Source organism: Manis pentadactyla, chromosome 1 (genome assembly GCF_030020395.1).
Source record: "Manis pentadactyla isolate mManPen7 chromosome 1, mManPen7.hap1, whole genome shotgun sequence".
In the NCBI taxonomy this organism is placed as follows: Eukaryota; Metazoa; Chordata; class Mammalia; order Pholidota; family Manidae; genus Manis; species Manis pentadactyla.
In genome coordinates, this window is record NC_080019.1 from 2,635,032 (window position 1) to 2,652,908 (window position 17,877).

At 39.2% G+C, this 17,877-nt stretch overlaps 1 long non-coding RNA gene across 1 annotated transcript in view; it reads left to right on the plus strand.

The window, feature by feature from the left end:
- Window positions 1-17,635, plus strand: part of LOC130683810 (uncharacterized) — a 144,162-nt gene extending 126,527 nt beyond the window's left edge. The window contains exon 3 of the long non-coding RNA XR_008997807.1: window positions 17,530-17,635. This is a non-coding gene — a long non-coding RNA (uncharacterized LOC130683810). The remainder of the gene's footprint in view (window positions 1-17,529) is intronic.
- Window positions 17,636-17,877: the final 242 nt, after the last annotated feature.

Here is a 17,877-nt window from a genome sequence, read left to right on the forward strand (position 1 = left end):
TAAAAAAAATTTAGATACATACTGTGGGCTATTACTTAACAAAAAAAAGGAATAAACTACAGATATATGTAAAGCCATGAATAAATCTCAAAATAGAACACATATGAACTAAAAGGAGTCCTACTCCACATAGTATATACTGAATTATCCCATTTACATGAAGTTCTAGAATAGGCAAATCTAACCAATAGTGACAGAAAGCAAATCACTGGCTGTCTGAGGCCTGAGGGTCAGAGGGAGGGTCAATTACAAAGGGCATGAGAACACTTTTTGAAGGGGTGGAAAAGTCCTATATTTTGATTGTGGTGATGGTGCCCTGGGCATGTGTGTCACAGTTCACTATTCTGAAATATGGGTACATTTATTGTAGGTAAATGACCTGATTAAAATTGATAAACAAATGTAAAAAAGAGAAGAACCAATGAAATCTAAAGCTAATTCTCTAGAAGTATCAATAAAATAATAAAATTAATAAAACTCTATCCAGGTTAATCAGAGGGAGAGAACACAAATGTCAAACATTAGACATTAAAGAGGGACCTTTACAAATGCCATGGATATTAAAAGAACAGTAAATAATTATGAACAATTCTGTGCTCTGAAACTTCTTTTCACTTGTCATACTTGTTCCTATTGTCCACGTCTCAGCTTAAATGTCCATCTTTTTAGGAGGCTCCCCTTGATTCCTAGAGCAGGTGAACCCCCTGTCCTGTATGCGTTCAGTACCCTGTGGCCCCTTCCAAGCACGTGATGCTTCATGGATCTCAAAAGCACATCATGTCAACACGTGGTACATTGGGTGGCGGTCCAAGATGGCTGGGGGGCCGTGTAACCCTAAGGAGGCACGAATGTCAGTGCCTGGAAGCCTGTGGTGGCAGACGTGAATAAAAGGAATCGATTCTTTAAGGAAATGATTCCACTAAGAATTCTCAGTATTCATACATAGTCTTTAAATTATTGTTTGATATACTTACTGCATCTTATTTTGGTTCAGTTTTTATAAAAGCCAAATGTAATGTGCTGCAAGAGTATTCCTGCAACATTTCACATAGTCCTGTATGCTCTGGTAAATACCCAAACTATTCCATAAAAGTAATTTCCTGAGAGATATGTATGAAAACAGACTAATTAACATATTTTATGTAGCTTAGTTGACAATGAAGGTGAGAAAGCCCTTAATATTTTTTCCTCATTTTTATTTTCTAAATTCCTGGCATTATAGAAAATACTGGGCCAGAATTTCGTTCTACAAATCCTAAATAGTTTAACCACAAGGGATAGCATAGTTCAATAAATATCTGTATCCCTTAGCCCATGGCTTTGTCTGTGGCCCCTAGCAGTATCCCTAATGAATTGTCCTTCAAATAAGCAAACTATATAATACTTTAAGTTTTTCATTTAGTTAAACATTATACTAAGGAAGTATTTATTGAATCCCCTGGACTCTAAATTCTTGAAAAAATTACATTTTTACATTTTTAATTATAACATGCTGTGATTTAAATTGTAATATAAAATTTATCTACTTGGTTTTATCTTCGCTAAGCAGTGAACTAGAATTTGCTATAAGAGTAAATTAAATTACATTAAACAAGTGGGAAATATGGTTGAATTGTCTCATAATTTTAATTTTTTAGTTTCCATTCTGTGCCAGCTGTTTGTTCGTAGTAAGATGCTCTATATGATCATGTGGACAGCTAAGTAAAATTTAAATTCAAACGATACCCCCATCACGAATTGTGAAGCTCATCATTTAAATACTCCCAATGGTTCTAAAAGTCCTATGTTGAAAATGCAGAATCGTGTTCTGAATTAGATACCTAATGATTTGAGCCACAATGGAATTTTTCAGTTTTAGATGGAGAATTTTAAACTTTCTGAATTATCTTCCAAATTCATTAGATTCCCTAAATATTTGTAAATGTTCTAAAAAAAGTTTCCATTTGTATTAGTCAAACTCAAAACAGCAAGTAACATTATTTAGAAATTAATAAAACTAAACTTTGTGAATAAAAATATTGTCGAAATAGTGAAGAGAACAAGTTAAAACTATAAAGACAAATTCAGCCACGGAGGCAGCAGCCGTAAAGGGGACACAGGCTTTGTTCTGATAAAGTTCATTTACCACAGACAATAAATAAGGAAAACAATGCAAATTTGAATAGTAATAAATACTCTGAAGGAGATAAAAGTGGATAATGGGTGGAGGTGACCTATAAGCTGAGACCAAAGATAATAAATGCCGAGGTAACATTTGGGGAAAGAGTCCTCCAGGCAGACAGGACGGGGGTCCTGAGGTAGGACAGACACGTGTGGTTTGAACAGTGAGCCTGGGGGACATAAGTATTAGATGAATTCCAAAGTTCATTCAGGGATCAGATATTTTGGTCAAAAATGATAGGATTATATTCTAAGTACTCTGCTGAGCCATTATATTAGTACGGTATCATGATCTGGTTTACGTGTTAAAGTGATGTTTCTTGCAGCTGCCTGGAAAATGGCTTACAGGGGGGAGCAAACGTGGATGCAGACCCGCGAGCTGGACAGTGATTTCAGGAGCCTGAGGAGGGCGGGGGGCAGCAGGGGAAGTGGGCAGACGGCACAAAGCATGATTTCATATAACTGATCAGAAAACACAATGAGTATCTCCAAATAGAACTTCACGTATTAAAATTCTGAAATATCAAATGTCAAGTTGATGGAATCCAGTTACCTTCAAGAATCGAAAGCTTTTGAACATGCTATCTTTTCACATAAGAGAAGTTTAAATCATATGTGTAGTTTCTACCTTCTCTTCTTTGAAATGCCAATGAATTATCTGATGTTCTTGGCATATTGTAACATCCATGTGCACAACTGTGCACATTAAATAAACCCAATTTTAGTATGTAAAGCAATGTATTTTAAGGGTTTTGCATATGTGAAGGGATAATTCAATGACTCTTGTTTTGTCTGCAGACGAAACACACCAACAGGAAGGCATCTTCATGGAAACACAGTTTAAGGGACAAAAAGAAAGATGTGATGGAGCCTGCCTCTGGCTGATGCTCGTGCTGTCGCTGTGACTGAGCACACGGCTCCCTTAAATCCACAGGGGAAAGACATTTTTATCAAGTCTATTGCTCAGATATGTTTGGGCTGCAATGGGAAATCAGGTGACATCACTATGCATACTGTGACTTCAATTGCTACAAACTTATCAGGCTATTTTTAAGACCAAAGTGATTTCTCTCATTGAAAGGAAGACATTAGAAACAAAGCCGTTAAGTGATTTTGCACAGGTCACAACCCAAGTTAATTGGATATTTGGTAATAGAACCACAACAACTGATCCTTGAAATAGATCACCAGAAGATCATGTTCTCTTTTAAAATAAAGCAAATAATTCTTCAAATGACATATATTATTAGCTCTCTTACTAAATTTTGTCTTTCTTTTTAATAAACTTTATAGAGGTGTAATTTATGTGCAATAAAATAAGCTCAGTTTAGTTGGGCAGACCAATGAGTTATCGCCACAATCATGAAATAATTCCATCAATCCCCAAAAAGCTCCTATTATGTCTGCAATCAATTCTTTCCCACCATCAGCCTTAGACAACCACTTACTTTCTATAAATATAGATTCGTTACGTCTTTTCTCGAGTGTCATATACAGGGAACTCTGGATTGTATACTCTTTTTTTTTTCTGGCTTCTTTCACTCAGTATATTGCCTGTGGTCTTCATTCAGTCATCGTGCTGTGCCTATGACCCCCTTCTTTACTGCTGACTAGTTTTCCCACATACTGATGCACCACCTGTTGTTGGGCATTGGAGTTATTGCCATGTTTACTGGTTTCATCAATAGTGTTGCAAAGAACAGTCATTTACAAGTCTTTGATGAACATATGTTGTTATGTTTTCTTGGGTAAATACTTGGTAGTAAGGTTGCTGCATTATATTCCCAATTTATATTTAACTTTGTGAGAAACTGTCAACTTGTTACACAATGATACAGTCCTGACAAAAAATCTATGAAAGTTTCTATTCCTGTACATCTTTGCCAATGTTCGGTATTGCCAGTCTTCTTTGGCCATCACAGTTGTTACATAGTTGTTGTGCACATTGGTGTTTGCATTTCCCTGATGACACAGTTTCTTTGTGTAAGCTTGTTGGCCATTTGTATGTCTTTCTGTAAAGTGTCTGTTAAAATATTATTTCTACCTTTGACTTTCTCTTCTTCATATTGAATTGTAAGGGTTATTTGTGTAGTCTTGATACAAATCCTTTTTCAGATACATTGTGAGTATTTTTTTCTAATCTCTGGCTTGTCTTATATTTTTTTGTAATAGTCTTTTAAAGAGAAGTTTGTAATGAAAAAAGTCCAAACAAAATCATTTTGATTGAATGGTTCACTTTATGATATCATTGCCTAGCCGTATCTAGGAAATTTTTGTTAATTCAAAGTTCAAAACTTTTCTCCCATAATCTTCTAGAAATTTAAAATTTTTGTCTCTGTATTTAGGTCTATGATCCATTTTATGGAAATCTTGAATATGGTTTGAGAGAAGGGTAGAGGTTCATTTTTATAATGATACATATATGTTATAGTTCTGTTTGTTGAAATATCATTCACCTAATAAATTATCTTAGCACTTTTGTATACTTTTTGAAACTTTTTTGAAAATCGATCAACCATGTATGTGTGGGTTTATTTCTAGACTCTATCCTGTCACAAGACTCTGTTTATTTCTGGACTTCCTATTCTGTCTATCATTATATCAATTCCAAACTATACTTATCACTGTTACTTTATAGCATATCTTGAAAATAATGCAATGTACGTCCTCCAACTTATTTTTCAACATTGATAAGTTTATGCTTTTCAAGTTTCATTACATGATTATATGTATTTTTAAACTGGCTTGTTTATTCTATAAAAGCTTTCTTTTTTGGATTAGAACTGGGATTGCCTTGACTCTGTAGATCAGTTAGAAGAGAACTGGCGTCTTTTCAAATGGAGTCCTCCAGTGCATGAACGCTACCCCTCTCTCAAGATTCTAGGTGTGCTTGAATTTCTCTTTCATTTCTTTCAGCAAAATTTTGCAGTTTTAAATGCATTGGTATGGTGAATATTTTGTTAAATTTATCCTCAAGAACTTCACGTTTTTTGATGCCATTGTAGTAGGTTTTCTTAAAATTTTGCTTCCAGGTTTTCGGCTTTGGGTGTTGAGTCTGTCGTGCGTCTGTGTTGAATCTGCTTCCGAGTTCTAGTGGCCTTCATGCAAATTCGTTAGAATTTACTATGCATATGATTATGGACAAATTTACCTCCTCTTTTCCGCTTCTTACATATTTCATTTCTGTCCAAGACTTACTGTACTGCCTAGGACCTCCGGGACACTGCTGAACAGGAAGGCAGAAAGCGAACATCCCTGCTTCTTTCTTGACCTTACGAGGAAAGCGTCCAGTCGTTCACCTCCAAGCCTGCTGGCAGCTGTAGGACTGCCCCGCGTGTCCCACTGCACCCGAGGCATTTCCACCTGTTATCAGTATGCCGAGATGATTACTACTGAGTTTGAATTTTCTAAAATTATAATCCGCATTTGATCAGGCTGACATACGCTTTTACTTCTATTTTGTGTTAATATATGGTGAATTAATGTTCTGAAAGTTAAGCCATACTTTCAATCCTATGACCAAACACATGGGTCATAATGTATTATTTTTCTTAAATTGTTGTAATTTATTTGTTAATATGTTTTAAGGAAATATGTATCTTGATTCAGCAGAAATATTTTTAGGTGGTTTAATTTCGTTTAATGTGTTCATCAGGTTTTGTCATTAATTAACACTGGCTGCAAAAAAAAAAAAAGAACTTTGGAAATGTTCTACCTTAATGCATTTTCTGTAAGAGTTTATGTAAGATTGATATAATTTATTCCTTTAAAGTTTGATCAAATGACATTTCACCAAAAAAATTATCTGCACCTGGCCAGTACAGTAAGTTTTTAATTTTATAGTTAACATCTTTTTTCTTTTTTTTTTTGTAGATAATTATTTTTTATTGAAGGGTAGTTGACACACAGTATTACATTACATTAGTTTCAGGTGTACAACACAGTGATTCAACATTTATATACATGATAATTCTAGGTACCAGCTATCACCATACCAAGTTGTTACAATATCTTGACTATATTCCTTATGCTATACATTACATCCCGGTTACTTAATTATTTTACAATTGGAAGAGTCTACTTTTTTTTTTTTTTTGTGAGGGCATCTGTCATATTTATTGATCAAATGGTTGTTAACAACAGTAAAATTCTGTATAGGGGAGTCAATGCTCAATGCACAATCATTAATCCACCCCAAGCCTAATTTTCGTCAGTCTCCAATCTTCTGAGGCATAACAAATAAGTTCTTAAATGGAGAACAAATTCTTACATAGTGAATAAGTTACATGGTGAACAGTACAAGGGCAGTCATCACAGAAACTTTCGGTTTTGCTCATGCATTATGAACTATAAACAGTTCATATATGAATACTCATTTGATTTTTATACTTGATTTATATGTGGATACCACATTTCTCTCTTTATTATTATTATTTTTAATAAAATGCTGAAGTGGTAGGTAGATACAAGATAAAGGTAGAAAACATAGTTTAGTGTTGTAAGAGAGCAAATGTAGATGATCAGGTGTGTGCCTGTAGACTATGTGTTAATCCAAGCTAGACAAGGGCAATAAAACATCCACGTATGCAGAAGATTTCTCTCAGGACAGGGGGGTGAGGTTCTAAGCCTCACCTCTGCTGATCCCCATTTTCTCACCTGATGGCCCCCTGTGACTGTGCCTGTCTTAGGTTGTTCCTCCCTTGAGGAATCTTACCCGTCTCTGTCTAACCAGTCATCTTCCGGGGCCATACAGGGAAATGTGAAGTTGGTAAGTGAGAGAGAAGCCTTATTGTTTGAAATGGTTAGCTTTTTACTTCTTTGCATATTTATGCCCTGTAGCTTCTATGCCCAGCATTTGTCTTGAGGTGTCTTTACCACTTGGAAGAATTATGATACTTGGTAAATTTGATATGAGGCACGAATTCTATTTAAGGGTTGTAATTAGGAAGGAAGAAGAAAAGCTATAGAAGTAGCAGGCGGAAGAAAACATGGGAAGATTGATTATTTCTTTGACATATCTTCTTGTAGAGTAACTTCAGCATGTATAGGTTTTAAGCTACTACTTAAATTGCGCACACACATTAACATAATAGGAGTATAGTTACATAACCAAAGCATACCTGTAATTACCAGCCATCTCCAGTGAAACCAAGAAAACCAGTTAGGCACCTTAGGCATTTGTGAAAACTTATCTATGATATGGTGGATATTGTCCAACTGAACTTGAACAGTCTGAGAGAAATCAGACAAATTAAAGCAACCCATTCCTGGGGAATGTTCACATCCCATATGTTCTTTGAACAGTAAATAGTCTGTGGTTGTAAGATTTTGGAGTGCTACAGTTTGCACTTCTCCTAATTCTTGGTTGAGTTCCAACAGTATAGATCCAGTCAAATTTGTTGTTTTACTGTATGCACAAGCCAGCTTAGATATCTCCTTCCTCATTCCCATGGCAAGTCCAGGAACTGGTGGGATGAGTGCATCTACAGCTGTAGCAGTGCGTGGATCTTTGTTGGGGTTTTTTGATGATCATCTTCTGGCATGAGTCTTCCAGAGAGTGCTGATGTTGGAAGTTCTTTTTCATATCGTATCTTAGTTCATTTTTGGGGTAGCCAAATTAGGCTTTGATCCTCTGTATAAACACAAACAGACCCTTTGCCTACACTTTTATATGCCCTTTATACCCTTGTGTAGAACTCACTGGAGGTTACCACACAGGAAATGCTTTTTTTTTTTTTTTTGGTATCACTAATCTACACTTACATGATGAATATTATGTTTACTAGGCTCTCTCCTATACCAGGTCCCCCTTATAAACCCCTTTACAGTCACTGTCCATCAACATAGCAAAATGTTGTAGAATCACTACTTGCCTTCTCTGTGTTGTACAGCCCTCCCCTTTCTCCCAACCCCCATGCATCCTAATCTAAATACTCCCCTACTTCTCCCCCCCCTTATCCCTCCCTACCCACCCGTCCTCCCCAGTCCCTTTCCCTTTGGTACCTGTTAGTCCATTCTTGAGTGCTGTGATTCTGCTGCTGTTTTGTTCCTTCAGTTTTTCCTTTGTTCTTATATTCCACAGATAAGTGAAATCATTTGGTATTTCTCTTTCTCCGCTTGGCTTGTTTCACTGAGCATAATACCCTCCAGCTCCATCCATGTTGCTGCAAATGGTAGGATTTTCCCTTTCTTATGGCTGAGTAGTATTCCATTGCGTATATGTACCACATCTTCTTTACCCATTCATCTGTCGATGGACATTTAGGTTGCTTCCAATTCTTGGCTATTGTAAATACTGCTGCGATAAACATAGGGGTGCACTGATCTTTCTCATACTTGATTGCTGCATTCTTAGGGTAAATTCCTAGGAGTGCAATTCCTGGGTCAAATCGTAAGTCTGTTTTGAGCATTTTGATGTACCTCCATACTGCTTTCCACAATGGTTGAACTAACTTACATTCCTACCAGCAGTGTAGGAGGGTTCCCCTTTCTCCACAGCCTCGCCAACATTTGTTGTTGTTTGTCTTTTGGATGGCAGCCATCCTTACTGGTGTGAGGTGATACCTCATTGTAGTTTTAATTTGCATTTCTCTGATAATTAGCGATGTGGAGCATCTTTTCTTGTGTCTGTTGGCCATCTGTATTTCTTTTTTGGAGAACTGTCTGTTCAGTTCCTCTGCCCATTTTTTAATTGGGTTATTTGTTTTTTGTCTGTTGAGGCATGTGTGCTCTTTATATATTCTGGACGTCAAGCCTTTATTGGATGTGTCATTTTCAAATATATTCTCCCATACTGTAGTGTTCCTTTTTGTTCTATTGATGGTGTCTTTTGCTGTACAGAAGCTTTTCAGCTTGATATAGTTCCACATGTTCATTTTTGCTGTTATTTTCCTTGCCCGGGGAGATATGTTCAAGAAGAGGTCACTCATGTTTATGTCTAAGAGGTTTCTGCTTATGTTTTCTTCCAAGAGTTTAATGGTTTCATGACTTACATTCAGGTCTTTGATCCATTTCGAGTTTACTTTTGTACATGGGGTTAGACAATGGTCTAGTTTCATTCTCCTACATGTAGCTGTCCAGTTTTGCCAGCACCATCTGTTGAAGAGACTGTCATTTCCCCATTGTATGTCCATGGCTCCTTTATCAAATCTTAATTGACCATATATGTCTGGGTTAATGTCTGGATTCTCTAGTCTGTTCCATTGGTCTGTGCCTCTGCTCTTGTGCCAGTACCAAATTGTCTTGATTACTATGGCTTTATAATAGAGCTTGAAGTTGGGGAGGGAGATCCCCCCTACTTTATTCTTCTTTCTCAGGATTGCTTTGCTATTCGGAGTCTTTGGTGTCTCCATATGAATTTTTGAATTATTTGTTCCAGTTCATTGAAGAATGTTGCTGGTAGTTTCATAGGGATTGCATCAAATCTGTATATTGTTTTGGGCAGGATGGCCATTTTGGCGATATTAATTCTTCCTAGCCACGAGCATGGGATGAGTTTCCATCTGTTAGTGTCCCCTTTAATTTCTCTTAAGAGTGACTTGTAGTTTTCAGAGTATAAGTCTTTCACTTCTTTGGTTAGGTTTATTCCTAGGTATTCTATTTTTTTTGAGGCAATTGTGAATGGAGTTGTTTTCCTGATTTCTCTTTCTGTTGGTTTGTTTTTAGTGTATAGCAAAGCCACAGATTTCTGTGTATTGATTTTGTATCCTGCAACTTTGCTGTATTCCGATATCAGTTCTAGTAGTTTTGGGGTGGAGTCTTTAGGCTTTTTTATGTATAGTATCATGTCATCTGCAAATAATGACAGTTTAACTTCTTCTTTACCAATCTGGATTCCTTGTATTTTTTTGTTTTGTCTGATTGCCATGGCTAGGACCTCCAGTACTATGTTAAATAACAGTGGGGAGAGTGGGCATCCCTGTCTAGTTCCCTATCTCAGAGGAAATGCTTTCAGCTTCTCGCTGTTCAGTATAATGTTGGCTGTGGGTTTATCATAGATGGCCTTCATTATGTTGAGGTACTTGCCCTCTATTCCCATTTTGCTGAGAATTTTTATCATGAATGGATGTTGAACTTTGTCAAATGCTTTTTCAGCATCTATGGAGATGATCATGTGATTTTTGTCTTTCTTCTTGTTGATGTGGTGGATGATGTTGATAGACTTTCGAATGTTGTACCATCCTTGCATCCCTGGGATGAGTCCCACTTGGTCATGGTGTATGATCCTTTTGATGTATTTTTGAATTCGGTTTGCTAATATTTTGTTGAGTATTTTTGCATCTAAGTTCATTAGGGATATTGGTCTGTAGTTTTCTTTTTTGGTGGGGTCTTTGCCTGGTTTTGGTATTAGGGTGATGTTAGCTTCATAGAATGAGTTTGGGAGTATCCCCTCCTCCTCTATTTTTTGGAAAACTTTAAGGAGAATGGGTATTATGTCTTCCCTGTATGTCTGAAAAAATTCCAAGGTAAATCCATCTGGCCGGGTGGTTTTGTTCTTTGGTAGTTTTTTGATTACCGCTTCAATTTCGTTGCTGGTAATTGGTCTGTTTAGATTTTCTGTTTCTTTTGGGTCAGTCTTGGAAGGTTGTATTTTTCTAGGAAGTTGTCCATTTCTCCTAGGTTTCCCAGCTTGTTAGCATATAGGTTTTCATAGTAGTCTCTAATAATTCTTTGTATTTCTGCGGGGTCCGTCGTGATTTTTCCTTTCTCTTTTCTGATACTGTTGATTTGTGTTGACTCTCTTTTCCTCTTAATAAGTCTGGCTAGAGGCTTATCTATTTTGTTTATTTTCTCGAAGAACCAGCTCTTGGTTTCATTGATTTTTGCTATTGTTTTATTCTTCTCAATTTTATTTATTTCTTCTCTGATCTTTATTATGTCCCTCCTTCTGATGACCTTAGGCCTCATTTGTTCTTCTTTTTCCAATTTCGATATTTGTGACATTAGACCGTTCATTTGGGATTGCTCTTCCTTTTTTAAATATGCTTGGAGTGCTATATACTTTCCTCTTAAGACTGCTTTTGCTGCGTCCCACAGAAGTTGGGGCTTAGTGTTGTTGTTGTCATTTGTTTCCATATATTGCTGGATCTCCATTTTGATTTGGTCATTGATCCATTGATTATTTAGGAGTGTGTTGTTAAGCCTCCATGTGTTTGTGAGCCTCTTTGCTTTCTTTGTACAGTTTATTTCTAGTTTTATGCCTTTGTGGTCTGAAAAGTTGGTTGGTAGGATTTCAATCTTTTGGAATTTTCTGAGGCTCTTTTTGTGGCCTAGTATGTGGTCTATTCTAGAGAATGTTCCATGTGCACTTGAGAAGAATGTATATCCCGCTGCTTTTGGATGTAGAGTTCTGTAGATGTCTATTAGGTCCATCTGTTCTACTCTGTTGTTAAGTGCTTCCGTGTCCTTACTTATTTTCTTCCCGGTGGATCTATCCTTTCGGGTGAGTGGTGTGTTGAAGTCTCCTAAAGTGAATGCATTGCAGTCTATTTCCCCCTTTAGTTCTGTTGGTAATTGTTTCACATATGCTGGTGCTCCTGTGTTGGGTGCATATATATTTAGAATGGTTATATCCTCTTGTTGGACTGAGCCCTTTATCATTATGTATTGTCCTTCTTTATCTCTTGTTACTTTCTTTGTTTTGAAGTCTATTTTGTCTGATATTAGTACTGCAACCCCTGCTTTCTTCTCGCTGTTGTTTGCCTGAAATATGTTTTTCCATCCCTTGACTTTTAGGGATGTACATGTCTTTGGGTTTCAGGTGAGTTTCTTGTAAGCAGCATATAGATGGGTCTTGCTTTTTTATCCATTCTTTTACTCTGTGTCTTTTGATTGGTGCATTCATTCCATTTACATTTAACATGACTATTGAGAGATATGTACTTATTGCCATTGCAGGCTTTAAATTCGTGGTTACCAAAGGTTCAAGGTTAGCCTCTTTAGTATCTTATTGCCTAACTTAGCTCGCTTATTGAGCTGTTATATACATTGTCTGGAGATTCTTTTCTTCTCGCCCTTCTTATTCCTCCTCCTCCATTCTTCATATGTTGGGTGTTTTGTGCTGTGCTCTTTCTAGGAGTGCTCCCATCTAGAGCAGTCCCTGTAAGATGTTCTGTAGAGGTCATTTGTGTGAAGCAGATTCCCTCAGCTTTTGTTTGTCTGGGAATTGTTTAATCCCACCATCATATTTGAATGATAGTCGTGCTGGATGCAGTATCCTTGGTTCAAGGCCCTTCTGTTTCATTGTATTAAATATATCATGCCATTCTCTTCTGGCCTGTAGGGTTTCTGTCGAGAAGTCTGATGTTAGCCTGATGGGTTTTCTTTTATAGGTGACCTTTTTCTCTCTAGCTGCCTTTAAAACTCTTTCCTTGTCCTTGATCTTTGCCATTTTAATTATTATGTGTCTTGGTGTTGTCCTCCTTGGATCCTTTCTGTTGGGGGTTCTGTGTATTTCCGTGGTCTGTTCGATTATTTCCTCCCCCAGTTTGGGGAAGTTTTTAGCAATTATTTCTTCCAAGATACTTTCCATCTCTTTTCCTCTCTCTTCTTCTTCTGGTACCCCTATAATACGGATATTGTTCCTTTTAGATTGGTCACACAGTTCTCTTAATATTGTTTCATTCCTGGAGATCCTTTTGTCTCTCTCTATGTCAGCTTCTATGCGTTCCTGTTCTCTGGTTTCAGTTCCATCAATGGCCTCTTGCATTCTGTCCATTCTGCTTATAAACCCTTCCAGAGTTTGTTTCATTTCTGCGATCTCCTTTCTGGCATCTGTGATCTCCTTCCGGACTTCATCCTATTTCTCCTGCGTATTTCTCTGCATCTCTGTCAGCATGTTTATGATTCTTATTTTGAATTCTTTGTCAGGAAGACTGGTTAGGTCTGTCTCCTTCTCTGGTGTTGTCTCTGTGATCTTTGTCTGCCTGTAGCTTTGCCTTTTCATGGTGATAGGAATAGTTTGCAGAGCTGGGACGAGTGACGGCTGGAAGGACTTCCTTTCTTGTTGGTCTGTGGCCCTCCTCTCCTGGGAGAACAGCGGCCTCTATTGGCTTGTGCTGCGCAGCTGCGCGCAGACAGGGCTTCTGCTTCCTGCCCGGCTGCTATGGAGTTAATCTCCGCTGTTGCTGTGGGCGTGGCCTGGCTCAGGCAGCTGCTCCAAAGTGGTGGAGTCGCGTTGTAGGGGGAGCAGCCGGGAGGCTATTTATCTCTGTAAGGGGCCTCCCTGCTCCCTGCAGCCCAGGGGTTAGGGTGCCCAGAGATCCCCGGATTCCCTACCTCTGGATTAAGTGTCCCGCCCTGCCCCTTTAAGACTTCCAAAAAGCACCCGCCAAAACAAAACAACGACCACAAAAAAAAAAAAAAGTGGCCTCTCGTTTTTCTTTATTCTCCAGCGCCAGCCTCAGGCATCTGCTCACTGGTCTTACTGCCCTGTTTCCCCAGCATCCAGGGCCCCCCGCATGCACTGTGTCTGCGCTCTGGCCTGGATGGCGGGGGCTGGGTGCTCGGCAGTCCTGGGCTCCGTCTCCCTCCCGCTCTGCCTGCTCTTCTCCCACCGGGAGCTGGGGGGAGGGCGCTCGGCTCCCGCGGGGCCGGGGCTTGTATCTCACCCCCTTCGCGAGGCGCTGGGTTCTCTCAGGTGCGGATGTGGTCTGGATATTGTCCTGTGTCCTCTGGTCTTTATTCTAGGAAGAGTTGTCTTTGCTATATTTTCATAGATAGATGTGGTTTTGGGAGGAGATTTCTGCTCCTCTACTCACGCTGCCATCTTCCACTCATTCTCCTATAGTTAAGTTCTTTAATTGACAGAGAGCTTTCCAAGTTTGCAGTTTCTTCTGATTCTCTTTTGGCAATATTTCATTCTATTATTATCTATTTCACCTAAATTGTGAATTTTGTTGGAAAAAAAGTTCATGATACTCCTTTATGATCTTTTCAGTGCCTGTATAAGCTTTACTAATGCCTTCTCTTTCATTCTTGATATTTATAATTTGTGATTTTTCTCTTATTTTTATGATCAGTCTAGCTAAAGGGTAATCAGTTTAATTATTCAAAGCACAAATTCTCATTTTCTTTCCCTTGTCTCTATTATGTATCCAAACTCTATTTTATTGATATGTTCCTTTATCTGTGTTGTTTTCTTTCTTTTTATTTTGGTTTGATTTGCTCTTGCTTTTCCAAGTTATTAAAGTAGAAATTTGGATAATTAATTTTTAGACCTTTTGCCATTTTTAATGCCAGCATTTGAAGCTATCATGTTCCCTGTAACCACTGATTTAACTACATCTCATATTTTTTATATTTCTACTTATCTCAAAATATTTTCTGATTTCTCTGGTTATTTATTTTTTGAAACATAGTTTATTTAGAACTATGCTGAAGGTCACCAGTATTGTTTTTCTCTCCTCCAGATGTCTTTTCTTTACTGATTTCAAATTTGATTACACTGGTTCAATGAACATCCTCTACCTGATTATTGAGGCCTCTCCTTCCCCGATTCCCTGCCAAAGACTGGCCCGTCTTGCAAGCTGTCCGTGTGCACAGGACAGGATGTAACACATGCTTGCTGCTTTTGAACAGTTTTATAGAAGTCAGTTGTGTCTGTTTATAGTGTCAGTCAAGTCATCTAGATAATTTCTGGTTTTGTCTACTTATTTTATTAATTCCTAAAAGAGCTCTTATCATCTCCAAGCATAATTCTAGATTTGTGTATTTATTCTTCTTTATTTGTAATTTTTTTTCTTTTATATATTTTGGAGATGTGTTATAGATATTTGCATGCTTAGGATTGTAAGTCTTCATCACTATGAAATACCTCTTCTAATATTGCTTGTTCTGAAATTTACTATTGCTGATACTGACAATGCCACTAATTTTATGATTAATATATGCATATATATATACACTTACGGTTTTCTTTACAACAAAGCTATGTCTCATATTTAAGGTAAGTTTCTTAGAAACAACATGCAATTGATACTGCTTTCTTTAATTCAATTTAATAATCCGTTTTTATTAGCATGTTCAAATCATTGATATTTATATTTTGGGGCTGAAATCTACCTTCTTGCTCTTTATTTTCTTCCTGTTCTTTGTTCTTTTTTTTTTCCTGCCTTCTTGTGTATTATTTGGTATTTCTTAGGATTACATTTTATCTTCATGATATTTTTGAAGCGGTCCTGCTATAATGTGCATTATATATTATATATCACCTTACATTCACAGTGTATTGCACATATGTACATATACACATATAAAAAAACATATATACACATCATTTTTCTCTTGATTTCCCGCTTGTGTCATAGTGCCTGTTCTGGAACTTTATATAAGTGGAATCAAATCCAAACTGGTGATTGATTCTCAAGTATTCCAAACTCTGGAATTAGTAATCACAGAAAGGTATCAAAAGGAGGTTTACCTGTGCTGGCAATGTTTTAGTTTAAAATTTATTTTATGAATTACATGGCATTCTTTCTCTTATTATTCATTATGCCTTTTATATCTGAAATGCTGAGTCACAGTTAAAATATCAGTGAAGTATAATTCAAGGTTAACACCATATTTTGTCTGCCAGCCTTCGGTGCCTGAATAGGGGCCCTCCCAGGGCCTCCCTGGGGGCTTGATTCGCATCAGTGCCGCTCTACTTTTGGGAAATAAAAACATCAGAGACAAATGAGTACTTTTGCCTAATTTGAACACTGCTAAGATTAAAGGGACGACACTCTAAAGGAATGTAGACATTCACTCTAAAGCAGAACGCTGGAGCCCGAGTGGGAGGTGAGAAGACAGCTGATGTGTGACATGGTGCCTTATTGCAGAGACTCCTGCCTTGATGCAGGCCTCCGGCCGGGCCCCTGGAGGAGTGCTCACAGCCCTGGCTGGACTGGGAGCTGACGGGGTCAGCCTAGTGAGCTCCCATCTTAAGATAAAGAAGTTGCAATGACCGAATTAATGACCTAAGAATGCTTGTGGTATCAAGAGACATGAGGCTAATTAAGGGAAGTTTAAAAGTAATTATTGGAGACATCACTGAAGGCTGCGGCACTGAGAGAAGTGCAGACGGGTCGGGACTGAATGTAAATTAGGCAAAGAGCTGTCACTTGTGAAGCACATACCGTGCTTCGTCATTTGCGACCAGAACTTCTCTCTGAAAGCACGTGGCCGCCACTGCACAGGGGCGGCCCAGAGGAGCAGGGCCCTCAGCCTGTGTCTGCACAGACAGTGAACGACGAGTTCAGGTCGGCTGGCCTCTTACTCCAGCACCAGCTTTCTGAAATGGCTCCTTCATTCCTCAGGCCTCTTGCATCTTACATCTGCGTTACGTTACGTACCTTCGTCAGGTACCATGGCTTTACGCGTCGTCTGTTGGCTGATTGTGGATAAATGCCTGCCTTCACCCCAGGAGTTCCTCCCTGTGGTTCCCGAAGGTCGCTTGTCCCCATTGGACAGTAACAGGCATCTCAGATGGGTTCAAAATCGATTTTTCCCTGCACTCCAACCTCACTGCCCTCCTGGAATTCCTCATTCAGCAAATGGTGCCGCCATTTACACCTTAGTGCAGACTGAATGCTGAGACCCTTGCAACGGCTCTCTGCCTGCCTCTCTCCTTCCCTCCCTCCCTCAGAGACTCTATCAGCAAAGCTCAGTTTTCCTTTAAAAATATATATGAAGTGTGACACAGCTCACCAGCTCCATCCCTCTGCCTTGGCCCAAAGCACATTATATTGGACCTAAATTACTTTAAAAACCACATTATTTGTCTCTCTGCTCTCACGCCTCACCCTCACTCCCATGACCTTTATTCCCATTGCAGCAACTCCCTACGTATAACATTGGGTTAAACGCTTCCTTCCCTGATTGAAACCTTCCGGTGACCTTGCATCATGCCTGGGGAGGATCCCCCCACAAGCCCCGGCCCACCCCTGCCTCGCCCCCCAGCCTCACTCTGACCCCCCAGCCCTGTCACCCACGGCTCCTGTCACACTGGGCTGCTGCTCCTCACACAGCCAGGCACCACCTGCCTCTAGGCCTGGACTCTAGATCATTCTTACCTGCCTCCTCTTCAAGTAGGCCTCCTGAAACACCATCCTCTCTACTTACTGACCTTATCATCAGTCCGTCACTTTCTGATGCTCAGTCTATTTTAAATTGCAATCTTTGTGTGCGTGTATATATTTTTATTATTTATCTATCTCCCTTCACTATGGAATGCCATAAAGGTATGGGTGTTGACTTTTTTTTTTTACCACTTTATCTAATACATAATATTCTTTACATATTGTAGACTCTTGATAAATATGATAATGAAAAATAACATTGTGAGTAAACGATCGCACGCTTGCACTTCTGTCACCCCGTGTTCCACAGAGAAGCCACTTGAAGGAGCCCCGCCATGGAAAGTGCTGGACAGAGAGCGAAGGAGAGCTTCTCGTGTTTCCAGCGGGCGAGCCTGACCCGCGGGCCGGGGGAGAGGCCAGCACGGGGGCAACTGCGAGTGACCGCCGGGGACACCTCGGCAGGGCCCAGCGGGAAGTGCCGACGACGTGGCATCGTCCCGGCTCCGCAGCAGGGCGTCGGGATCGAGCTGCCTCCGTGTCCAGGTTCCCTGCGGGGGCCTGAACTTGCTCTTCAGTGAAGAATGTGTCACACGGAAGGACAAGGAAGTCCCCCCTCCGTGCGGGACGCGTCACCGGCTTCTCTTCCCGGTGGCGGGTC